The sequence below is a fragment of the Ranitomeya imitator genome, chromosome 1, assembly GCF_032444005.1.
Source record: "Ranitomeya imitator isolate aRanImi1 chromosome 1, aRanImi1.pri, whole genome shotgun sequence".
Classification (NCBI taxonomy): Eukaryota; Metazoa; Chordata; class Amphibia; order Anura; family Dendrobatidae; genus Ranitomeya; species Ranitomeya imitator.
Window position 1 is genome coordinate 566,209,335 of NC_091282.1, and position 27,084 is coordinate 566,236,418.

General features: G+C 46.4%; 1 protein-coding gene across 7 annotated transcripts in view; it reads left to right on the top strand.

Moving 5' to 3' along the window:
• The first annotated feature begins 4,705 nt into the window (after window positions 1-4,705).
• The window catches only part of PTPRS (protein tyrosine phosphatase receptor type S), a 715,207-nt gene continuing 692,828 nt past the window's right edge, over window positions 4,706-27,084 (top strand). For 5 of the 7 annotated variants that reach the window (XM_069767782.1, XM_069767785.1, XM_069767787.1 and 2 more), the window contains exon 1: window positions 4,725-4,952. The gene's annotated coding sequence lies outside the window, so the exon portion shown is untranslated. Of the gene's footprint in view, window positions 4,953-27,084 lie in introns of all 7 variants that reach the window. The other 2 variants (XM_069767783.1, XM_069767788.1) reach the window with 1 other exon arrangement.

Below are 27,084 nucleotides of genomic sequence, written 5' to 3' on the forward strand. Positions count from 1 at the left end.
AAAGTGCAGGTTCCTTCATCAGGTGGGGGGAGGAATACTAGTTGGCGACGTCACTGGCACAGGGCCTCTCATAGTACGCAAAAGTGTTGCTGCCGGTGGGAGGCGCCCCCGCCGTGCAAACACACCGCTGTACTTTGAGGGGCCCTGTGCCAGTGCCAATGCCAACGAGTGGGCCCCCCCTGCTTGCTCAGGTTCACAGCACTTGCAAAGTTGAAATACTTACCTCTCCCTGCTCCACTGCCGTGACATGGTCCAGATTTCCTGGGCCCACTAATTACTTGAACCAGCCCTACCCACCACAACTTTAGCCAAATGAACCCCAATTTCAAATGCCTTCCAATTATTATAAGGTAAATTACGCTTGACAAGCTTCATTAAGAAGAATGGATGGTTTTGACATTAAAATGGGCACTCTAGGTGTTTTCCTGGCCCCCACTCACTGCCGACTATGCTGCCCCATTGACTTGCATTGGGTTTCGTGTTTCGGTCGATCCCGACTTTACGTCATAATCGGCCGATTTCACTCGACCCGACTTTTGAGATAGTCGGGTTTCGCGAAACCCGGCTCGACTCTAAAAAGGTCAAGGTCGCTCAACTCTAGACCTGACCGTTGTCCTACGGAGAATCTGTTTGTCCCTGATAGATGGACTAGTAGAGTTATCTCTGAGATTCATTGTTCAGTGTTGGCTGGTCATCCTGGAATCTTTGGTACCAAAGATTTGGTGGCTAGATCCTTTTGGTGGCCTTCTTTGTCACGGGATGTGCGTTCTTTTGTGCAGTCCTGTGGGACTTGTGCTCGGGCTAAGCCCTGCTGTTCTCGTGCCAGTGGGTTGCTTTTGCCCTTGCCGATCCCGAAGAGGCCCTGGACGCATATTTCCATGGATTTTATTTCTGATCTCCCTGTTTCTCAAAAGATGTCGGTCATTTGGGTGGTTTGTGATCGCTTCTCTAAGATGGTCCATTTGGTACCCTTATCTAAATTGCCTTCCTCCTCTGATTTGGTGCCATTGTTTTTCCAGCATGTGGTTCGTTTGCATGGCATTCCAGAGAACATCGTCTCGGACAGAGGTTCCCAGTTTGTTTCGAGGTTTTGGCGGTCCTTTTGCGCTAAGATGTGCATTGATTTGTCTTTTTCTTCGACTTTCCATCCTCAGACTAATGGCCAAACCGAACGAACTAATCAGACTTTGGGGACATATCTGAGATGCTTTGTTTCTGCTGATCAGGATGATTGGGTGTCCTTCTTGCCTCTGGCTGAGTTCGCCCTTAATAATCGGGCCAGCTCGGCTGCTTTAGTTTCTCCTTTTTTCTGTAATTCTGGTTTCCATCCTCGTTTCTCTTCAGGGCAGGTTGAGCCTTCGGACTTTCCTGGTGTGGATGCGGTGGTGGACAGGTTGCAGCAGATTTGGACTCATGTGGTGGACAATTTGACATTGTCCCAGGAGAAGGCTCAACGTTTCGCTAACCGCCGGCGTTGTGTTGGTCCCCGACTTCGTGTTGGGGATTTGGTTTGGTTGTCATCTCGTCACATTCCTATGAAGGTTTCCTCTCCTAAGTTTAAGCCTCGTTTCATTGGGCCATATAAGATTTCTGAAGTTCTTAATCCTGTGTCATTTCGTTTGGACCTTCCAGCTTCTTTTGCCATCCATAATGTGTTACATAGGTCGTTGTTGCGGAGATACGTGGCGCCTATGGTTCCCTCCGTTGATCCTCCTGCCCCGGTGTTGGTCGAGGGGGAGTTGGAGTATGTGGTGGAGAAGATTTTGGATTCTCGTGTTTCGAGACGGAAACTCCAGTACCTGGTCAAGTGGAAGGGTTATGGTCAGGAAGATAATTCCTGGGTTTTTGCCTCTGATGTTCATGCTGCCGATCTTGTTCGTTTCTTTCATTTGGCTCATCCTGATCGGCCTGGGGGCTCTGGTGAGGGTTCGGTGACCCCTCCTCAAGGGGGGGGGGGGGATACTGTTGTGAATTCTGTTGTCGAACTCCCTCCTGTGGTTGTGAATGGTACTTCGGCGAGTTCTGTCTATGGGCTCCCTCTGGTGGCTATGAGTGAAGCTGCTGCTTCTGAGGTTCCTTACACAGGTGACGTGGTTTATCCTTTGGTGGGCTGCTCTATTTAACTCCTCTCAGATCGTTACTCCATGCCAGCTGTCAATGTTTTTGCATTGGTTCAGTTCGCTCCTGGATCTCTCTGGTGACCTGCCTTCTCCTGCAGAAGCTAAGTTCCTGATAGTCATTATTTCTTCACTGTTTTCTTGTCCAGCTGGTTATCATGATTTTGTCTTGCTAGCTGGAAGCTCTGGGATGCAGAGTGGCCCCCCCGCACCGTGAGTCGGTGCGGAGGTCTTTTTTGCACACTCTGCGTGGTCTTTTGTAGGTTTTTGTGCTGATCGCAAAGTTACCTTTCCTATCCTCTGTCTATTTAGTAAGTCTGGCCTCCCTTTGCTGAAACCTGTTTCATTTCTGCGTTTGTGACTTTCATCTTTACTCACAGTCAATATATGTGGGGGGCTTCCTTTACCTTTGGGGAATTTCTCTGAGGCAAGGTAGGCTTAATTTTCTATCTCTAGGGCTAGATAGCTCTTAGGCTGTGACGAGGCGCCTAGGTCTGGTCAGGAGCGCTCCACGGCTATTTCTAGTGTGTGTGATAGGATTAGGGCTTGCGGTCAGCAGAGCTCCCACATCCCAGAGCTCGTCCTGTATGAGGTTTAACTATCAGGTCATTCCGGGTGCTCCTAACCACCAGGTCATAACAGGGGTCCCTGTCAGGCGTGGGAACCTGGCAGGTGCCTAGCGAACAGAGCAGAACTTTACGGAACCGCGCCTGCACTACCTTGCGGCGGTATCCTAAGAAAGAGACACGAAGATATTGTGGAACAGTGAGAAACTAGATCAAGCACAAAGGAGAGCCAGTAGGAGTTATGCCGTGAGACCGAGGCAACATCCTACTGAGGCGCGTTGCCGGTGGCCGGAACATCGCGGGAGTAACTGACTCTAGGCCTTACTTTGAACTCCTCAGGACAGTTAATTATAGGTTGGCTGTGTACCTTAAATTTCCTACGAAGACATAGGGGGCAACGCGTGGAGAGGGGCGTCTCTAGGGTCCCGGAAGACCTCCAAGCCTTCCCGTCATACGGGTGCATCCTAGCGAAAACATACTGGGGGACGAGAAACTAGCAACATCTGGAACTAAAGAGAGAGAGAGAGAGCTGTAGAGAACGAACGAACGAGCAGGGTAGCACTACAACACACAGGCGCTAGTGGTAGGCACTGATTTCCACCTGCAAAGGGAACTCTGGATGTGCCCATTGGACCGGCCGGTCTCAGACAGCCCTGTTAAACGTGCTCTGGATTGAGGATCCTGAAGTCTTCAGTAAAGATGTAAAGAGACTGCAACCCTGTGTCCTCGTTATTGTCTGCACCTCACACCATCACTATCCACCTTACTGGGAAGCCCTGGGGATATACTTCACCTGTGAAAAGGTATACCATCCAGCTGCCATTCCATCACCCCAGCGGACCCCAAGCAGCGTCGGTCATCCTGACCGAACACCACAGATGGCGTCACGAACCCCTGACAGACTGTACCACCTTTATTGGACGCCCCTTAGCAGGGTCGCGGACTGGGTCTAGCCACCGTGACATTCCCAGAACTGAGCCAGCAGAGGACCGGTGCTGAGTAACCCGTGGCCCTGTGTCTGGGGGTGCATCTGTATTGCTGTACTGATGGTGGTTCTGGTACTATAATCATGCGCTGATGGTCATGCAAAAGCTGTATTTCTTCATATGAGCTAGTGGTTCACCCCATGTATTGCCATACTCTGGTATTTCAGTTTATATCATGTGTTCAAGAAATTGCTAGTTGAATTCAACTAGTATAACTAAATAATGAATTAATATAGCAAGAGCAGAACTGAAAAAATGACAAAATTGCATTCACTCATTGCAGGTTTATATTGCACTGCAGGCAGAGTAACTTTTTAATATTTTTGGCTCAGGCAGCAGAAAAGCTAGACCCAGTCCAGTATTAAACCTACAAGGGACAACCTTAAAAGGATTTTGTCATCAGGTTTTTGATATCCCATTTTAGAGCTGCATGATATAGGGACAGAGTCTCTGATTCCAGTGATGGGTCAGGTTACTGATTGCTGCCGTTCTGTTACAATCACTTTCATCTGTAGCATAGTTACCCTTTTTCGGAATTCTCAGCTCTCTATAGCCCACCACAGATTAGCAGCTTTCTGTGTACAATTAGGGGTGGGGATGGGCAGAGCTCATGAATATGGAGGACTACCTGGCAGCAGGTTTACTAGTCCTCTAGTAATAATATCCGGCTGATAACTGTAATATTATCAAAGCTACAGCAAGCAGCCCAGTAAGTGACACATTGTTGGATGGGGTCTCTGTCTCTACATTTTGCTGCTCTCAGAGTAGAAGCAACTCCCTCCAGCCTGATTCCCTTCAATAGGGATGTGTATAGCTTTAGGTGTTTAGATGCTGATTATAATGTTAGCGATTTTCCTGTCAAATCCAATGTTGTCTTTCCACCAGAATGGCTGCCCCTGAATAGCAGTATAAGTGAGCATCTTGTGATGATGCTGGCAGTGATGACAAGCCTGCAGGTACCACACTGCTGAATATGCACATATGACCCCGCCCCCAGGCCCTGGCCCCGCCCCCAGTGTGACAGCACCGCTGCACTAGCCGTGGCCGGTCGCCTGCTCGCTGGGAACCGCTCCCTCACAGACACCGCCTTTGGCGCGCTGGCTCCGCCTCTCCCGTTATTCTCTGCTGGGTCATCGCCTTCGGCACGGTATTTCCGGTCGGTGACAGCCGCCAGCACCGTGGCTACCGCTCGGCTGATTGATGCTGGGATCTCTATGCGTCCTCTGCTGTCGCTCTGACAATCCTCCCTATGCTGCCGGTAAGGGCTGAGTGCAAGCGCAATGGTGAGCGAATTATTGTTCTTCCCAATCATAGACACAAGGTGCAAAGCTCGCCGGAGACTTGTTCCACCGTGTGCGCCCCCGTTATGTGCCATCCATGCTCCCGGATCTCATTATTCCGCTAATTGTCCTGATGGTAAAGAAGGATGGAGAATGGACGGGTGGGGCTTTATTGTTCAGAACGGGATTCCAGCGAGGACACTGGGAGCTATGGTGTCTGCACGGCTGGCGATGCCATAAACCTTCCTATAGGGTGTCACATATGCGGCCATAGGCCTGCGGGAGCGATGGGCGAGAGACAGCGGGGGCATCTGCGGAGGAACAGGCATGAGGTAATGGCTGGCGAGGAGCTGTCTGAGTGTGCGTGGGGAGCACGGCGGCGTGTCAGTGTACAGTGTGTGGGGAGCACGGCGTGTCAGTATACAGTGTGTGGGGAGCACGGCGGCTTGTCAGTGTACAGTGTGTGGGGAGCACGGCGTGTCAGTGTACAGTGTGTGGGGAGCACGGCGTGTCAGTGTACAGTGTGTGGGGAGCACGGCGTGTCAGTATACAGTGTGTGAGGTACATGGAGTGTCAGTATATGTGGGGAGCACGGCATGTCAGTATACAGTGTGTGGGGAGCACGGAGTGCCAGTGTACAATGTATGGGGAGCACGGCGTGTCAGTATACAGTGTGTGGGGAGCACAGCGTGTCAGTATACAGTGTGTGGGGAGCACGGCGTGTCAGTATACAGTGTGTGGGGAGCACGGCGTGTCAGTATACAGTGTGTGGGGTACATGGAGTGTCAGTATATGTGGGGAGCACGGCGTGCCAGTGTACAGTGTGTGGGAAGCACGGAGTGTCAGTATATGTGGGGAGCATGGAGTGTCAATATACAGTATGTGGGGTACATGGAGTGTCAATATATGTGGGGTACATGGAGTGTCATTACCTGTGGGGTACATGGAGTGTCGTTACGTGTGGGGTATATGGAGTGTCATTACCTCTGGGGTGTGTATGGAGTGTCATTACCTGTGGGGTATATGGAGTGTCGTTACCTGTGGGGTACATGGAGTGTCATTACCTGTGGGGTACATGGAGTGTCGTTACCTCTGGGGTACATGGAGTGTCATTACCTCTGGGGTGTGCATGGAGTGTCATTACCGGGGGGGGGAGCATAGAGTGTTATTATCTGTGGGGTACATGGAGTGTCATTACCGGGGGGGAGCATGGAGTGTCATTACCTGGGGGGTACATGGAGTGTCATTACCTGGGGGAGCATGGAGTGTCATTACCTGGGGGAGCATGGAGTGTCGTTACCTGTGGGGTACATGGAGTGTCGTTACCTGTGGGGTACATGGAGTGTCGTTACCTGTGGGGTACATGGAGTGTCGTTACCTGTGGGGTACAAGGAGTGTCGTTACCTGTGGGGTACATGGAGTGTCATTACCTGGGGGATGCACGGAGTGTCAATATATGTGGGGTACATGGAGTGTCATTATCTGGGGGGAGCATGGAGTGTCATTACCTGAAGGGTCCATGGAGTATCGTTACCTGTGGGGTACATGGAGTGTCGTTACCTGTGGGGTACATGGAGTGTCATTACCTCTGGGGTGTGTATGGAGTGTCATTACCTGGGGGGGGGGGGAGCATAGAGTGTCATTATCTGTGGGGTACATGGAGTGTCATTACCTGGGGGAGCATGGAGGGTCGTTACCTGTGGGATACATAGAGTGTCAATATATGTGGGGTACATGGAGTGTCGTTACCTGTGGGGTGCATGGAGTGTCGTTACCTGTGTGGTGCATGGAGTGTCGTTACCTGTGGGGTACATGGAGTGTCATTACCTGTGGGGTACATGGAGTGTCATTACCTGTGGGGTACATGGAGTGTCATTACCTGTGGGGTACATGGAGTGTCATTACCTGTGGGGTATATGGAGTGTCATTACCACTGGGGTGTGCATGGAGTGTCATTACCGGGGGGGGAGCATAGAGTGTCATTATCTGTGGGGTACATGGAGTGTCATTACCGGGGGGGAGCATGGAGTGTCATTACCTGGGGGGTACATGGAGTGTCATTACCTGTGGGGTACATGGAGTGTCGTTACCTGTGGGGTACATGGAGTGTCGTTACCTGTGGGGTACATGGAGTGTCGTTACCTGTGGGGTACATGGAGTGTCGTTACCTGGGAGAAGCATGGAGTGTCGTTACCTGTGGGGTATATGGAGTGTCATTACCTCTGGGTTGTGCATGGAGTGTCATTACCGGGGAGGGGGGGGAAGCATAGAGTGTCATTATCTGTGGGGTACATGGAGTGTCATTACCGGGGGGGAGCATGGAGTGTCATTACCTGGGGGGTACATGGAGTGTCATTACCTGGGGGAGCATGGAGTGTCGTTACCTGTGGGATACATAGTGTCAATATATGTGGGGTACATGGAGTGTCGTTACCTGTGTGGTGCATGGAGTGTCGTTACCTGTGGGGTACATGGAGTGTCGTTACCTGTGGGGTACATGGAGTGTCGTTACCTGTGGGGTACATGGAGTGTCGTTACCTGTGGGGTACATGGAGTGTCATTACCTGTGGGGTACATGGAGTGTCATTACCTGTGGGATACATGGAGTGTCAATATATGTGGGGTGCATGGAGTGTCGTTACCTGCATGGTGCATGGAGTGTCGTTACCTGTGGGGTACATGGAGTGTTATTATATATGGGGTACATGGAGGATCGTTACCTGTGGGGTACATGGAATGTTATTATATATGGGGTACATGGAGTGTCATTACCTGTGGGGTACATGGAGTGTTATTATATATGGGGTACATGGAGTATTGTTACCTGTGGGGTACATGGAGTGTCGTTACCTGTGGGGTACATGGAGTGTTATTATACAGTATATGGGGTACATGGAGTGTTGTTCCCTGTGGGGTACATGGAGTGTTATTATATATGGGGTACATGGAGTGTCGTTACCTGTGGGGTACATGGAGTGTTATTATACAGTATATGGGGTACATGGAGTGTTGTTACTTGTGGGGTACATGGAGTGTTATTATATATGGGGTACATGGAGTATTGTTACCTGTGGGGTACATGTAGTGTCGTTACCTGTGGGGTACATGGAGTGTTATTATACAGTATATGGGGTACATGGAGTGTTGTTCCCTGTGGGGTACATGGAGTGTTATTATATATGGGGTACATGGAGTGTCGTTACCTGTGGGGTACATGGAGTGTTATTATACAGTATATGGGGTACATGGAGTGTTGTTACTTGTGGGGTACGTGAAGTGTTATTATACAGTATATGGGGTACATGGAGTGTCGTTACCTGTGGGGTACATGGAGTGTTATTCTATATGGGGTACATGGAGTGTCGTTACTTGTGGGGTACGTGAAGTGTTATTATACAGTATATGGGGTACATGGAGTGTCGTTACCTGTGGGGTACATGGAGTGTTATTCTATATGGGGTACATGGAGTGTCGTTACTTGTGGGGTACGTGAAGTGTTATTATACAGTATATGGGGTACATGGAGTGTTGTTACTTGTGGGGTATATGGAGTGTTATTATATATGGGGTACATGGAGTGTCGTTACTTGTGGGGTACGTGAAGTGTTATTATACAGTATATGGGGTACATGGAGTGTTGTTACTTGTGGGGTATATGGAGTGTTATTATATATGGGGTACATGGAGTGTCGTTACTTGTGGGGTACGTGAAGTGTTATTATACAGTATATGGGGTACATGTAGTGTTGTTACTTGTGGGGTATATGGAGTGTTATTATATGGGGTACATGGAGTGTCGTTACTTGTGGGGTACGTGAAGTGTTATTATATATGGGGTACATGGAGTGTTGTTACCTGTGGGGTACATGGAGTGTTATTATATATGGGGTAAATGGAGTGTCGTCACCTGAGGGGTACGTGGAGTGTCATTATATATGGGGTACATGGAGTGTTGTTACCTGAGGGGTACATGGATTGTAATTATACAGTATATGGGGTACATGGAGTGTCGTTACCTGTGGGGTACATAGAGTGTTATTATATATGGAGTACATGGAGTGTCATTACCTGTGGGGTACATGGAGTGTCATTACCTGTGGGGTACATGGAGTGTCATTACCTGTGGGGTACGTGGAGTGTCATTATATATGGGGTACATGGAGTGTCGTTACCTGAGGGGTACATGGATTGTAATTATACAGTATATGGGGTACATGGAGTGTTGTTACCTGTGGGGTACATGGAGTGTTATTATATATGTGGTACTTGGAGTGTCATTACCTGTGGGGTACATGGACTGTTTTTACATATGGGGTACATGGACGGTTATATATGGAGTACAAGGATTGTGTTATTATATATGGGTACATGAACTGTTTTATAAGTTGAAGACTATCATGACATTGCGGTAATGAAGCAGTGACCCAGGATAGTTTGACTTAAACGTCTGTATTTTGGCAACTTAGAAAAGTAACTCAAACTGTCACGATTCCTCTTTTTAGAGTGTCTGGGACTCAGTGATGGACAGCTCTATCATCCTATCCTGTACTGGTTCGTGCTGAGCTATCAGTTCTTTGATTGACAGCTTGGTTGACCTATCTAACTGGGAGGTACAGAGATTTCCACAGGTGCTCCCAGTTCTCGGTAATTGCCCTGCTATTTAGGTGAGCTGTCTGGCCCGGATCACTGCCAGTCAAAAGCTTGTTCTAAGCCTGTGCTCTCTGGTGTGTGTTTGCCTGATCCCTGTGCTATAAGTTCTGATCTTCTGCTGCTGCCCTTTGGACCGTGTTCAGAATACATGTTTGTTATTGCCCTTTGCTTATCTGCTATTTCTCTGGTGTTCTGACCTTGGCTTGTGACCCGACTACCGACTTTGTATTTTCCCTTGGTTTACTATGCTCTCTTTTGGTTTTGACCCTAGAACTTCTGACTTTGCTGTCTCACAGCCTGTCCATGGGTTGTGACTAGCATCACATAAACGTTGTCCTCTGATCATCCGTAACAGCCTGGATTAATCTGTTGCCGTGGGCGACTGCATCACTGTAGCACTCGTTGCGCCAATGATGGCTTTGTTTTCTGGCGCTGTCCTGTGTTCAGCCTCACATAGACCTGGTTTACATAGAGCTCTTGCTTGCAAAACCAATACTAAGGCACCCAAAGATTAACTGAATGTTTAAATGGGAATCCTGGACATGAGCCACTCCCAAAACCCGTAGTGGAGAGAGATATCCATCCCACTGCCATCCTACAGAGCTCTCCAAAAATAAAAGCCCATATCAGGTTTTCCTAAAACTGACCTGGTCAAATAGCTTGACCAAGTTCACACTCTTCTAGGCTCCCTTCACACATCTGTTTTTCATGTCCATATGTGGTCCTTTTTTGTTTTATGGATTGCAAATACGGACAAATGCTAACCTATTGTATTCAGTGGTGGTGCGCACATGTCAGATTTTTCACACGGACTGTGCTTTCTTGTGAAAAACCTGTAGACAGGCCGTTTTTTATTAGCAGCACGGGCTGCAAAACTTCCCCAAGACGTGCACAGACAAAACACAGATGAAATCAGCACCTTGGAAAAAGCGGTACAGTTCACACTGTTCCCAGGTGCTGGGTGCTGAAGACAGTTCTGATTATTGTCATCTGCCTTCCTTGAGATCAGTGCGACCAGACGACAATGATGGGAGTTGTATTCAGCACCCGCAGTGTACATCGTGTGTAAAGTTAAGAATTAAAAAAATTGTTGTGTGTGCCTGTATAATTTTGATAACGAGCAGAAGGAAAGTTTACTGGGGAGAGGGGGGGGGGGGGGGCAGCTGTTACTAATTTGGGAAAGGGGACAATATCCCAAATGGTACCCAGGCTATTACTAACAGCTCACGGCACAGGTGTTAGGAATGGAGAGGTGTCTATAAAATGACCCCATTACTAGTCCCATAGTAATATTGTAAAGAAGACACAGCTACAATAAAGTCCTTTAATTAAAATGCACACCCCACCCAATTTTCCCATTTAGTACTATAAAAATAAAAACATTCCTGTGGTGAAGCTTCAGCTTCGAGCTGTAACATCATAGAGGTTAACGTCAGTCACTTCCAGCTGTTCCCATGCTCAGTTCACTGTGACCCGGCCGATGAACTAGGGTGACCTTCATTACTTCACCACAGAAGCGTAGCTAGGGTTTTGGTTCAGAGAGGCCAAGCTTCTGAGTGGGCCCCTAACTAGGTAACCTTGATTACAACTTGGTGACGCCCCCTAATAGTGGAGGAGAACCTCAGCAGATGACCGCACTGTTACTGAAAATAATCTCTATATAAAGACCAACATGGATATTACCTCCATATGGTCAGTGGTAGATACCAGCGCTACAGAACATGTAAGAGATCACAGCACAGTTACAGATAATGACTTACTGCTGACATTCTTTCTCATGGAATCGTTCATTTTTCCCGTCTTTTCCATCTGGCCCAGACCGACATGACAACTTCTTCCAGCTACAGAGCTTACAACAAAGACACATTTCACTTCTCATATTCCAGCCCCATCACCATCTATTCCCAATCTGCACAAACTCCTCATCTTGCTGATATCCCAATACTGAGCCTCTGCTATTACAGCACCTGCTGTGTGGTTCTCTGTGCCTTCTATATTCTAGGGCACCCCTCTATTATGTAATAAACCCGGGTGCAAGTGCCCCAGAAAACAGTGCCCATATTTTGCGCAATAGAAAGTAATAATGCCCTCTGTGTGACCCTTTGATAGTCACAGTAACCTGAGTTACCCTATAACAAAAGTGCCCACTTTACATTTAATAATGTCCCGAGTCTCCACCCTGTACAGCTCCCCTATACACAGTATGATGCTCTCTTATAAACAGTATAATGCCCCCTCACTGTATAGTGACACCCACACAGTATACTGACCCCTTAGTAGCTCCCAAACTATTTGATGGCTCCAGCACTGTAAGATGACCCCCTCACTGTAATCTCCACACTGTATGATGGCCCCCTAGATAGCCTCTGTATACAGTCATGGACAAATATTTTGAGAATGAGACAAATATTAATTTTTCCAAAGTCTACTGCTTCATTTTTTCTAATGGCAATTTGCATATACTCCTGAATGTCAGAGTGATCAGCTTAACAGCAATTACTGTACTTGCAAAGTCAATATTTGCCCAGAAAATGAACTTTAACCCCCAAAACACATTTCAACATCATTGCAGTCCTGCCTTAAAAGGAGCAGCTAACATCGTTTTAGTGATTGATCCATTAACACAGGTGTGGGTGTTGATGAGGACAGGGCTGGTGATCAATCAGTCATGATTAAGTAAGAATGACATCACTGGACACTTTAAAGGAGGCTGGTGCTTGGTATCATTGTTTCTCTTCAGTTAACCATGGTTATCTCTAAAGAAACACGTGCAGCCATCATTGCACTGCACAAAAATGGCCTAACAGGGAAGAGTATCGCAGCTACAAAGATTGCACCTCAGTCAACAATCTATCGCATCATCAAGAACTTCAAGGAGAGAGCTTCCATTGTTGTCAAAAAGGCTCCAGGGCGCCCAAGAAAGACCAGCAAGCGCCAGGACCGTATCTTAAAATTGTTTCAGCTGCGGGATTGGACTACCAGCAGTGCCGCGCTTGCTCAGGAATGGCAGCAGGCTGGTGTGAGTGCTTCTGCATGCACTGTGAGTGCTTCTGCATGCACTGTGAGGCGGAGACTCTTTGAGCAAGGCCTGGTTTCAAGGAGGGCAGCAAAGAAGCCACTTCTCTCCAGAAAAAAACATCAGGGACCGACTGATATTCTGCAAAAGGTACAGGGAGTGGACTGCTGAGGACTGGGGCAAAGTCATTTTCTCTGATGAATCCCCTTTTCGATTGTTTGGGACATCTTGAAAACAGCTTATTCGGAGAAGAAGAGGTGAGCGCTACCACCAGTCTTGTCTCATGCCAACTGTAAAGCATCCTGAAACCATTCATGTGTGGGGTTACTTCTCAGCCAAGGGAATCGGCTCACTCACAGTCTTGCCTAAAAACACAGCCATGAATAAAGAATGGTACCAGAATGTCCTCCAAGGGCAACTTCTCCCAACTGTCCAAGAGCAGTTTGGCGCCCAACAATGCCTTTTCCAGCATGATGGAGCACTTTGCCATAAAGCAAAGGTGATAACTAAATGGCTCATGGAACAAAACATAGAGATTTTGGGTCCATGGCCTGGAAACTCCCCAGATCTTAATCCCATTGAGAACTTGTGGTCAATCATCAAGAGACGGGTGGACAAACAAAAACCAACACATTCTGGCAAAATGCAAGCAGTGATTATGCAAGAATGGACTGCTATCAGTCAGGATTTGGTCCAGAAGTTGATTAAGAGCATGCCAGGGAGAATTGCAGAGGTCTTGAAAAAGAAGGTTCAACACTGCAAATATTGACTTGCTGCATTAACTCATTCTAACTGTCAATATAACCTATTGGTACTCATAATATGATTGCAATTATATTTCTGTATGTGATATAAACATCAGACAAACACTAATAAAAACCAGAGGGCAGTAGATCATGTGAAAATATAATTTTGGTGTCATTCTCAAAAATTTTGGCCATGACTGTAGTATAATGCACCAGATAGTCCTCAATATAGTATAACTAGATGGTGGCCCGATTCTAACGCATCGGGTATTCTAGAATATGCATGTCCACGTAGTATATTGCACAGCCCACATAGTATATTGCCCAGTCACGTAGTATATTGCCCAGTCACGTAGTATATTGCCCAGTCACGTAGTATATTGCCCAGTCACGTAGTATATTGCCCAGCCACGTAGTATATTGCCCAGTTACGTAGTATATTGCCCAGTGACGTAGTATACAGCACAGAGCCACGTAGTATATTGCACAGCAACGTAGTATACAGCACAAAGCCACGTAGTATATTGCCCAGCCACGTAGTATATTGGCCAGTCACGTAGTTTATTGCCCAGTCACGTAGTATATTGGCCAGTCACGTAGTATATTGCCCAGCTACGTAGTATATTGCCCAGCCACGTATGTCACAGGTTAAAAAATAAAAAATAAACATATACTCACCTTCCGAGGGCAAACATATACTCACCTCCCGAGGGAGCCCTTGTAGTCATGTCGCTTGTGTGCGGTGCACTCGGCAGCTTCCGGTCCCAGGGTTGGTAGCGCAGGACCCGTGATGACGTCGCAGTCACATGACCGTGACGTCATGGCAGGTCCTTGTCGCATACCATCCTTGCCACCGGAACCTGCCGCTTGCATGGAGCGGTTACCGGAGCGTCGCGAGGAGTGGGAAAGGCGGCGGAAGGTGAGTATATAATGTTTTGTTTTTTTTTATTATTATTTTTAACATTAGATCCTTTTACTATTGACGCTGCATAGGCAGCATCAATAGTAAAAACTTGGTCACGCAGGGTTAATAGCGGCGGTAACGGAGTGAGTTACCCGTGGCATAACGCGGTCCGTTACTGCTGGCATTAACCCTGTGTGAGCGGTGACTGCGGGGAGTATGGAGCGGGCACTGACTGCGGGGAGGAAGGAGCGGCCATGTTGCCGCCGGACTGCGCCTGTCGCTGATTGGTCGTGGCAATGGTCGTGGGCGTTTTGCCACGACCAATCAGCGACTTGGATTCCATGACAGACAGAGGCTGTGACCAATGAATATCCGTGACAGACGGAAGTGACCCTTAGACAATTATATAGTAGACGCACTCTCCATAGGCCTCCATATAGTTTAATGCCCCAGATAGTCCTCCATATAGTGTACTGCACTCCCATAGGTCTCCACATAGTATAATGCACCAGATAGTCCTCAATATAGTATAATGCACTCCCCATAGGCCTTCATATAGTATAATGCACTCCCCTTAGGCAGACTCTATAGCATAAGGCAGCCCCCATAGGCAGACTCTATAGCATAAGGCAGCCCCCATAGGCAGACTCTATAGCACAAGATAGCACCCATAGGCAGACTCTGTAGTATAAGGCAGACCCCCCATAGGCAGACTCTGTAGTATAAGGCAGACCCCCCCCTTCATAGGCAGACTCTGTAGTATAAGGCAGCCCCTATAGAAAGAAATAAATACTTGCCTCTCTTCTTCCTGGCTCCTCCGCTGCTCCGATCGCCCGCACATCTCCGGACAGCGGGCGCCGGGTAGTGACGTCATCGCGCCCGCTGTCAGTGTCTGAGTCAGGGGTTGGATAGGAAGTTAGTCAGAAGCTGACTGGGTTGGATTCAGGCAACATCCCGTGGCAGGGGATGTTGCAGGGAGAAGATTCAGGGGGGTCCCTCTCAGGCGTGGGAACCTGGCAGGTACCTAGCAAACAGAACAGAACGTTACGGAACCGTGCCTGCACTACCTTGCAGCGGTATCCTAAGAAAGAGACACGAAGCGAAGGATATTGTGGAACAGTGAGAAACGAGATCAAGCACAAAGGAGAACCAGTAGGAGTCGTGCCCCGAGAACGGCAACATCCTACTGAGGCGCGTAGCCGGTGGCCGGAACACCGAGGATGTAACTGACTCTATGCCTTACTTCAAACTCCACAGGACAGTTAATTATAGGTTGGCTGTCTACCTTACATCACCTACGCAGACATAGGGGGCAACGCGTGGAGAGGGGCATCTCTAGGGTCCCGGAAGAGCTCCGAGCCTACCCGTCAAACGGGTGCGTCCTAGCCATAACACACCTGGGGGACGGAGAACTAGAAAGATCTGGAACGAATTAGAACGAACGAACGAGAATAGAAGTTGTGAGGACTATTCCGAATGCTCAGCAGGGTAGCACTACAACACACAGGCGCTATTGGTAGGCAACGATTTCCACCTGTAAAGGGGACTCTGGATGTGCCATCAGACCGGCCGGTCTCAGACAGCCCTGTTAACTGTGCTCTGGATTGAGGATCCTGAAGTCTTCAGTAAAGAGGTAAAGAGACTGCAACCCTGTGTCCTCGTTATTGTCTGCACCTCACACCATCACCATCCACCTTACTGGGAAGCCCTGGGGATATACTTCACCTGTGGGAAGTTTCACCATCTAGCTGCCATCACATCACTCCAGTGGACCCCAAGCAGCGTCGGTCATCCTGACCGAACACCACAGGTGGCGTCACGAAACCTTGACAGACTCCTATCACCTTTCATTGGACGCCCCTTAGCAGGGTCACGGACCGGGTACAGCCACCGTGACATCCCCAGAACTGAGCCAGAGAGGACCGGTACTGAGTAACCCGCGGCCCTGCGTCTGGGGGCGCTCCATGGACACCAGAGAAAAATTGCTGAAAGGTTGCAACGAAGGATAGTACAGATGGTGGATAAGCAGCCCCAATCAGGTTCCAAAGAAATTTAAGCTGTCCTGCAGGCTCGGGGTGCATCAGTGTTGACTCAAACTATCCATCAATATTTGAATTAAATTAAGCACAATGGCAGTAGATCCAGGAGGACCCCACTGGTGACACGGAGACACAAAAAAGCTCTACTGCACTTTGTCAATATCCTTCTGGGAAAGCATCTTGTTAACTGCTGAGACCAAGATAAATCTATTTAGTAATGCACATCATTCTACTGTTTACAAAGAAAAGAACACAGTCCCTACAGTCTAATATGGTGGAGTTTCAAAGATGTTTTGAGGTTGTTTTGCTTCCTCTTGTACTGGGTGCCATAACTGTTAGAGACATTATGAAATCTAAGGAGTACCAACAGATTTTGGGTCGCCATGTTTTGCCCAGTTTCAAAAAGCTCCAAAGTCATGGGTCTTCCAGCAGAACAATGACCCCAAACATACTTCAAGAAGCACCCAAAAATGAATGGAAACCTAGTGCTTGAGAGTTCTGAAGTAGCCAGTACTGAGTCAGGATGTAAATCCCATTGAACACCCAAGGAGAGATGTTAAAACTGCTGTTGGGAGAAGAAGTTATGAGAGACCTGGAGCAGTTTGTAAAAGAAAAGTGGTCCAAAATTACAGTTAAGGTTATGGCTAGTAAACTATCATCATTAGGAAAGGCCAGGTGGTGCAAATTTCCCAACTTTATAAAAACCCAGCCTTCTCTAACCTTGTGCCAAAATACAGCAGCCATGGGTTCTTCTAAGTAGCTGCCTAGCACTCTGAAAATGAAAATGGTTGAGACCCACAAAGTAGGAGAAAGTATAAGAAGATAGCAAAGAATTTTCAACCTGCCCTTTCCTCAGTTTGAAATGTACGGTAATTAAGAAATGGCAGTTAACTGGAACAGTGGAAGTCAAGAAAGTCTGGAAGACCAAGCAAAATGTCAGTGAGAGCTGCTAGTAGGATTGCTAAAAGACCTTCTGAAAGATTTAGCAGACTGTGGAGTTGTGTTACATTGTTCTACTGTTCAGAGACACCTGCATAAATATGGCCTTTATTGAAGAGTCATCAAAAGAAAACCCCTCCTGCATCCTCACCATAAAATTCAGCATCAGAAGTATGCAGAAGAACATCTAAACAAGCCTGATGCATTTTGGAAACAAGTCCTGTGGACTGATGAAGTTAAAATAGAATTCTTTGGCCACAATGATCAGAGGTACTGTATTTTTCGGACTATAAGATGCACCTTTATCCTCCAAAAAATGTGGAGGAAAGGGGGGTGTCTTATAGCCCGGATGTATCGGCTCTGGCTGTGGAGGGTGTTAGAATCTGTTTAGTTTGTGACTATCCACCATTTTCTTGTGGAGTTCTGGCTGCTTTTTCCTCTGGTGCTGGGTTTGTCTTGGGTCAGGTGTTTGTATCACTCTTTATTAAGCAGCACCTGCCTCCCAGTCCTTGCTGGACAACAGTGTTAATCTGCTTGAGGTCTAGCTTGGTGCTTTGCTTTGTCTTCTGTGTGTGTTATTTGTGCAGTGCTGGTACCTCCTGGTTCTGTTAGCCTTAGTTTCTGTTTTCTATTGGTTTCTGTAGCCTTCTCTGTGTTTTCTATTAGGAGGTGACCCGTTTTTGTACCCAGTCCTTAGTTCTTTTAGGGAACCCCTTACCCTTATCTATAGGTCTTCATTTGAGATTAACCTAGGATGGTCGGTGGGTCTGTTAGCAAGGAATGGGTCGCCCACTCCATCATAGAGTTTCAGCTTAGTCATAGTGCAGGGTCAGTTTTCCACCTTCTACCTAAAGGCCCCTTCACATTAAGCGACGCTGCAGCGATACCGACAACGAACCGGATCACTGCAGCGTCGCTGTTTGGTCGCTGGAGAGCTGTCACACAGACCGCTCTCCAGCGACCAACGATGCCGGTAACCAGGGTAAACATCGGGTAACTAAGCGCAGGGCCGCTCTTAGTAACCCGATGTTTACCCTGGTTACCATCCTAAAAGTAAAAAAAACAAACAGTACATACTTACCTAACGCTGTCTGTCCTCCAGCGCTGTGCTCTGCACTCCTCCTGCACTGGCTGTGAGCACAGCGGCCGGAAAGCAGAACGGTGACGTCACCGCTCTGCTTTCCGGCTGACCGACGCTCACAGCCAGTACAGGAGGAGTGCAGAGCACAGCGCTGGAGGACAGACAGCGTTAGGTAAGTATGTACTGTTTGTTTTTTTTACTTTTAGGATGGTGACCAGGGTAAACATCGGGTTACTAAGCGCGGCCCTGCGCTTAGTTACCCGATGTTTACCCTGGTTACCAGTGAAGACATCGCTGGATCGGTGTCACACACGCCGATCCAGCGATGTCCACGGGAGATCCAGCGACGAAATAAAGTTCTGGACTTTCTTCAGCGACCAACGATCTCCCAGCAGGGGCCTGATCGTTGGTCGCTGTCACACATAACGATTTTATTAACGATATCGTTGCTATGTCACAAAAAGCAACGATATCGTTAACAATATCGTTATGTGTGAAGGTGCCTTTAGTCCTGTGTTGCAGATCCGTAACAGTGGGGGAGCGGCATCGGCAGAGCAGCAGGTCACAGGAAGCTGGAGACGGCAACTGTGGCCAACTCCTGTGCCCGCTGCTAAAGCGAAATTAATATTCACTGCATTCCACACCCATGACATGAAGGGTAATGAATATTCACTTCTCTTTAATAGCGTCTTGGTATGATTGGCCCCTTACCCTGATCCTGGTATGAATGGCCCCATTCTTATGATTGGCTCCCACCCACCCCCATCCTGGTGTGTATGGCCCCATCAGAAAACATTAAAAACCCAAACCATTACACTTGCCTTCCTGGTGCTTCCTCACAGCATCTTCTTCTGATGCCAGCAGCTGCTTTATGCTTGTAAGCAGCGCATGGCAGGGACGTCATGCGCTGCTTGCAAACTGAAGGGCAGCTGCCGGAATAGTCACTTCTTTGCACGCCAGGACTGTGTGCGCAGAAAGAAGTGAGTATTCATTGTCTGCCGCCAGCTTCCTGCTGCTGCAAGCGGTTTGTTTTGGGTTGTCATTATGATTTAAAAAGAGAAAACAGTAGTTTGACAATAAATGGCCTCACCCAACCACTAAGCTTGAGTGGAGAAAAAGTTTTCGTGTTATCATTCATATTCTCTGAAAAAAACAAGAAAGCAAAAATATCATAAAAAAGTTAATTCATTTCAGTTGTTCAATACAAAAATTGAAACTCCTATATTATATAGAGTCATTGCAGAGTGATCTATTTCAAGTGTTTATTTCTGTTAATGTTGATGATTATGGCTTACAGCCAATGAAACCCAAAGTCATTAGCTCAGTAAATTAGAATACTTTATAACACTAGCTTGAAAAATGATTTTAAAATCCAAAATGTTGGCCTACTGAAACGTATGTTCAATAAATGCAGTCAATACTTGGGGCTCGTTTGCATCAATTACTGCATCAATGTAGCGTGGCATGGAGGTGATCAGCCTGTGGCACTGCTGAGGTGTTATGGAAGCCCAGGTTGCTTTGATACAGTAGCAGCCTTCAGCTCGTCTGCATTGTTGGGTCTGGTGTCTCTCATCTTCCTCTTTACAATACCCCATTGATTCTCTATGGGGTACAGGTCAGGCGAGTTTGCTGGCCAATCAAGCACAGTGATACTGAGGAAGAGACAATTTGAACGCGAAACGTGTGTCTGGGTACATGGCCGAGGTAAAGGCAGGAAATATCATCACAATGGGTAATTAACCTTTTTGTTTTTTTACTAATATTATGCATTGATATTGGGTGCAGCAGTGAGACTTGGGGATCGTTATATTGGTCTTTTAAGGTTAACATAGCCACACACATGTGATGTCCTTTGGTTCATTACAATAGATTACATGCCGCGTTGTTTCCCTCTGACTTCACCCCATGCATGTGCTGATCATGTCCTTTCTTCGGCCCAATTTCTACGCCTATGGATTCAATCACTTTGTGATTAAAAACCCATGTATTATATAAGTTGTACATTTCTTTGGATATACTGTAATTTGTTTTTGTGTTATTTATTTTTATTGTAATAATAAATTTTGGTGAAATTTTATTTGCATATTTTGACTCAATGTTCTCCTTGATTATGCATAGTTTAGCTAGTCGCCTTTTACATGGGTACGGTAATTAAAATTACATTAGTAACATAAGTGAAGCACAGTCATACTGTTGTTTTTAAACCAGATATTGGTACTTTTGGCAGTGTGGACAGGTGGCAAGTCCTGCTGGAGAATGAAATTTCCATCTCCAAAAAGCTTGTCGGCAGAGGGAAGCATGATCTCTAAAACTTCCTGGTAGACAGCTGCGCTGACTTTGGTCTTGAAAAAACTCAGTGGACTTACACCAGCAGATGACATGGCTCCAACAAAAAACCATCACTGATTGTGGAAACTTCACACTAGACCTCAAGTAGCTTGGATTGTGGCCTCTCCACTCTTCCTCTAGACTCTGGGACCTTGATTTCAAAATTTCTTGTGGAATGTGTCAATGACTGGACATATGTCAAGTCAGCAGTCTTCCCCATGATTGTGGAGCCTACTGAAACAGACTAAAGGACCTTTGTAAATGCTTAGGAAGCCTTTGTAGGTGTTTTTTGTTAATTATGCTAATGACAATCACTTTCGGGTTTTCATTGGCTGTAAGCCATTATGAAGAGTAACAGAAATAAACACTTGAAATAGATCACTCTGTTTGTAATGATTCTATATAATATATTTCACTTTTTGTATTGAAGAACTGACATAAATTAACTTTTTGACGATATTCTAATTTTGTGAAAAGCACTTATGTGTATGTGTGTATATATATATATATATATATATATATATATTTATTTATATATATATATATATATATATATCTACTATATAATTGTCTATGGGTCACTTCCATCTGTCCTTTTGTCTGTCACGGATATTCATTGGTCGCGGTCTCTGTCTGTCATGGAAATTCAAGTTGCTGATTGGTCGTGGCTGTTTTGCCGCGACCAATCAGCGATGGGCACAGTCCGGCGGCAACATGGCCGCTCCTTCCTCCCTGCAGTCAGTGCCCCCGCCATACTCCCCTCCAGTCAGCGCTCACACAGGGTTAATGGCAGGGTTAACCGACCGCGCTATGCCGCGGTGTAGCGCACTCGGTTAACGCTGCTATTAACCCTATGTGACCAACGTTTTACTATTGCTGCTGCCTATGCGGCATCAATAGTAAAAAGATCTAATGTTAAAAATAATAAAAAAAAAATAAAAAATCGTTATATACTCACCGTCTGTCGGCCCCTCGGATCCACAACAGGCCTTTCCCGCTCGCTATGCTCCGGTAACCGGTCCATGCTGCGATCTCGCGAGATGATGACGTAGCGGTCTCGCGAGACCACTACGTCATCATCACGCGAGACCGCAGTGCACTCTTGAGACCGGAGCGCGGGAGGAGCGTCGGTAACCGCTTCGCTTGGATCCAGGGGCTCCGGAAGGTGAGTATATAACTATTTTTTATTTTAATTCTTTTTTTTAACAGGGATATGATGCCCACATTGCTATATACTACATGGGCTGGGCAATATACTACATGGGCTGTGCAATATACTACGTGGGCTGTGCAACGTGGCTGGGCAATATACTACGTGGGCTGTGCTATATACTACATGGGCTGTGCTATATACTACGTGGGCTGTGCAATATAATACTTGACTGGGCAATATACTACGTGGCTGGGCAACGTGACTGGGCAATATACTACGTGACTGGGCAATATACTACGTGGATGGGCAATATACTATGTGACTGGGCAATATACTACGTGACTGGGCAATATACTACGTGGCTGGGCAATATACTACATACTACGTGGCTGGGCAATATATTACGTCACTGGACAATATACTATATTACTGGGCAATATACTATGTGGCTGGGCAATATACTACGTGGCTGGGCAATATACTACGTGGCTGGGCAATATACTACGTGGCTGGGCAATATACTACGTGGCTGGGCAATATACTACGTGACTGGGCAATATACTGCGTAACTGGGCAATATATTACGTAGCTGGGCAATATACTACGTGGCTGTGCTATATACTACGTGGACATGCATATTTTAGAATACCCGATGCGTTAGAATCGGGCCACCATCTAGTATATATATATATATATATATATATATATATATATACACATACCAAAAGTTTGAACACACCTTCTCATTTAAAGATTTTTCTGTATTTTCATGACTATGAAAATTGTACATTCACACTGAAGGCATCAAAACTATGAATTAACACATGTGGAATTATATGCTTAAAATAAAAGTGTGAATGAACTGAAAATATGTCTTATATTCTAGGTTCTTCAACGTAGCCACCTTTTGATTTGATGACTGCTTTGCACACTCTTGGCATTCTCTTGATGAGCTTCAAGAGGTAGTCACCAGGAATAGTCTTCCAACAATCTTGAAGGAGTTCCCAGAGATGCTTATCACTTGTCGGCCCTTTTGCCTTCATTCTGCGGTCCAGATCAACCCAAACCATCTCGATTGGGTTCAGGTCTGGTGACTATGGAGGCCAGGTAATCTGGCGTAGCACCCCATCACTCTCCTTCTTGATCAAATAGCCCTTACACAGCCTGGAGGTGTGTTTGGGGTCATTGTCCTGTTGAAAAATATATAATGGTCCAATTAAACACAAACCGGATCGAATAGCATGCCGCTGCAAGATGCTGGTTCAGTATGCCTTCAATTTTGAATAAATCCCCAACAGTGTCACCAGCAAAGCACCCCCACACCATCACACCTCCTCCTCCATGTTTCGCGGTGGGAACCAGGCATGTAGAGTCCATCCGTTCGCCTCTTCTGCGTCGCACAAAGACACGGTGGTTGGAACCAAAGATCTCAAATTTGGACTCATCAGACCAAAGCACAGATTTCCACTGGTCTAATATCCATTCCTTGTGTTCTTTAGCCCAAACAAGTCTCTTCTGCTTGTTGCCTGTCCTTAGCAGTGGTTTCCTAGCAGCTGTTTTACCATGAAGGCCTGCTGCACAAAGGCTCCTCTCAATAGTTGTTGTAGAGATGTGTCTGCTGCTAGAACTCTGTTCAAAGTTTTCCCAATTTTTCGGACTGACTGACCTTAATTTCTTAACCCATTCATGACCTTGGGATTTTCCGTGTTCGTTTTTTGCTCCCCTCCTTCCCAGAGCCATAACTTTTTTATGTTTCCATCAATATGGCCATGTGAGGGCTTATTTTTTGAGGGAAGAGTTGTACTTTTGAACGACACCATTGGTTTTAACATGTCTTGTACTAGAAAACAGGAAAAACATTCCAAGTAAGGTGAAATTGCAAAAAAGCGCAACCCCACACTTGTTTTTTGTTTGGCTTTTTTGCTAGGTTCACTAAATTCTCAAAATTGTCCTGCCATTATGATTCTCCAGGTCATTACGAGTTCATAGACACCAAACATGTCTATGTTCTCTTTTATCTAAGAGGTGAAAAAAAATTCCAAACTTTGCTAAAAAAAAATAAAAAATGCACCATTTTCCAATACCCGTAGCGTCTCCACAGGGGGGGGCTCTCACAGCTAGCCGGGATCAGTCCTTGAGACCTCTATGGTTACCATTCTGATGCATCACTAACCCCCGATCATGTGACGGGGGTCAGCGATGCGCTCATTTCCGTCCAGAAGCATTTGACAGCGGCATTTAACTAGTTAATAGCGGCGGGTGAATTGCGATTTCACCCGCCACTATTGCGGGCACATGTCAGCTGTTCAAAACAGGAGGTGCTGTATTATATATGGGGTACATGGATTGGTAGGTGCTGTATTGTGTATGGGGTACATGGATTGGGAGGTGCTGGATTGGGAGGTGCTGTATTGTGTATGGGGTACATGGATTGGTAGGTGCTGTATTGTGTATGGGGTACATGGATTGGGAGGTGCTATAATATATATGGGTACATGGATTCGGAGGTGCTGTGTTGTATATGGGGTGCATGGATTGGGAGGTGCTGTTGTATATAGGTACATGGATTGGGAGGTGCTGTGTTGTGTATGGGGTACATGGATTGGGAGGTGCTGTGTTGTATATGGGGTACATGGATTTGGACGTGCTGTATTGTATATGGGGTACATGGAGTGGGAGGTGCTGTTATATATGGAGTACATGGACTGGGAGGTGCTGTGTTGTATATGGGGTACATAGATTCGGATGTGCTGTATTGCATATGGGGTAAATGGATTGGGAGGTGCTGTTATATATGGAGTACATGGATTGGAAGGTGCTGTGTTGTATATGGGGTACATGGATTGAGAGGTGTTGTGTTGTATATGGGGTACATGGATTGGAAGGTGCTATATTATATATGGGTATATGGATTTGGAGGTGCTGTTGTATAAAGGGTTCATGGATTGGGAGGTGCTGTAATGTATTTGGGCTACATGGATTGGGAGGTGTTGTTGTATATAGGGTTCATGGATTGGGAGGTGCTGTTGTATATGGTTCATGGATTGGGAGGTGCTGTTGTATATGGGGTACATGGATTGGGAGGTGCTGTATTGTATTTGGGCTACATGGATTGGGAGGTGTTGTTGTATATAGGGTTCATGGATTGGGAGGTGCTGTTGTATATGGTTCATGGATTGGGAGGTGCTGTTGTATATGGGGTACATGGATTGGGAGGTGCTGGATTGAGAGGTGCTGTATTGTGTATGGGGTTCATGGATTGGGAGTTGCTGTATTGTATATGGGGTACATATCATATTAATTACTGATAATTGTGGGTTTAGGCATAAGTTCTAGGCCTGCCAGGGTGTAATAACACCTTCCTGGTACATGAGAATATATTGTTTGTGTTCTTCACATGTATATCTTCTATACACAAATCCTAGTATAACACAACCATATTTCAGGTACGGATGTAAGGAACATTTCTTCCTCTCCTTGTAGATTTCCTAGTATAACACAACCATATTTCAGGTACGGATGTAAGGAACATTTCTTCCTCTCCTTGTAGATTGTAAGCTTGCGAGCAGGGACCTCACTCCTAATGTCACTGTTTAAATGGTCTTAACTTGTATTGAATTTATCTGTACATGTCCCCGCTTAATTGTAAAGTGCTGCGGAATATGTTGGCGCTATATAAATAAAAATTATTATTATTACATGGATTGGGAAGTGCTGTATTATATATGGGGTACATGGATTGGGAGGTGCTGTATTGTGTATGGGGTACATGGATTGGGAAGTGCTGTATTATATATGGGGTACATGGATTTGGACGTCCTGTATTGTATATGGGGTACATGGAGTGGGAGGTGCTGTTATATATGGAGTACATGGAGTGGGAGGTGCTGTATTGTATATGGGGTACATGGAGTGGGAGGTTCTGTTATATATGGAGTACATGGAGTGGGAGGTGCTGAATTGTATATGGGGTACATGGAGTGGGAGGTGCTGTGTTGTATATGGGGTACATGGATTGGGAGGTGCTGTGTTGTATATGGGGTACATGGATTCGGAGGTGCTGTATTGTATATGGGGTAAATGGATTGGGAGGTGCTGTTATATATGGAGTACATGGATTGGGAGGTGCTGTGTTGTATATGGGGTACATGGATTGAGAGGTGTTGTGTTGTATATGGGGTACATGGATTGGGAGGTGCTATATTATATATGGGCACATGGATTTGGAGGTGCTGTTGTATAAAGGATTCATGGATTGGGAGGTGCTGTATTACATATGGGGTACATAGATTGGAAGGTGCTGTGTTGTATATGGGGTACATGGATTGGGAAGTGCTGTATTGTATATGGGGTACATGGATTGGGAGGTGCTGTATTGTATATGGGGTACATGGATTGGGAGGTGCTGTATTGTATATGGGGTACATGGATTGGGAGTTGCTGTTGCATATGTTTCATGGATTGAGAGGTGCTGTTGTATATGGGGTTCATGGATTGGAAGGTGTTGTATATGGGGTTCATGGATTGGGAGGTGCTGTTGTATATGGTTCATGGATTGGGAGGTGCTGTTGTATATGGGGTACATGGATTGGGAGGTGCAGGAATGAGAGGTGCTGTATTGTGTATGGGGTACATGGATTGGGAGTGGCTGTATTGTATATGGGGTACATGGATTGGGAAGTGCTGTATTGTATATGGGGTACATGGATTGGGAGGTATTGTATTGTATATGGGGTACATGGATTGGGAGGTGCTGTATTGTATATAGGGTACATGGATTGGGAGGTGCTGTATTGTATATGGGGTACATGGATTGGAAGGTGCTGTATTATATATGGGGTACATGGATTGGGAGGTGCTGTTATATATGGAGTACATGGATTGGGAGGTGCTGTGTTGTGTATAGGGTACATGGATTGAGAGGTGTTATGTTGTATATGGGGTACATGGATTGGAAGGTGCTATCTTATATATGGAGTACATGGATTGGGAGGTGCTGTGTTGTGTATGGGGTACATGGATTGAGAGGTGTTGTATATGGGGTACATGGATTGGAAGGTGCTATATTATATATGGGTACATGGATTTGGAGGTGCTGTCGTATAAAGGGTTCATGGATTGGGAGGTGCTGTATTACATATGGGGTACATAGATTGGAAGGTGCTGTGTTGTATATGGGGTACATGGATTGGGAGGTGCTGTATTGTATATGGGGTAAATGGATTGGGAGGTGCTGTATTGTATATGGGGTACATGGATTGGGAGGTGCTGTTGTGTAT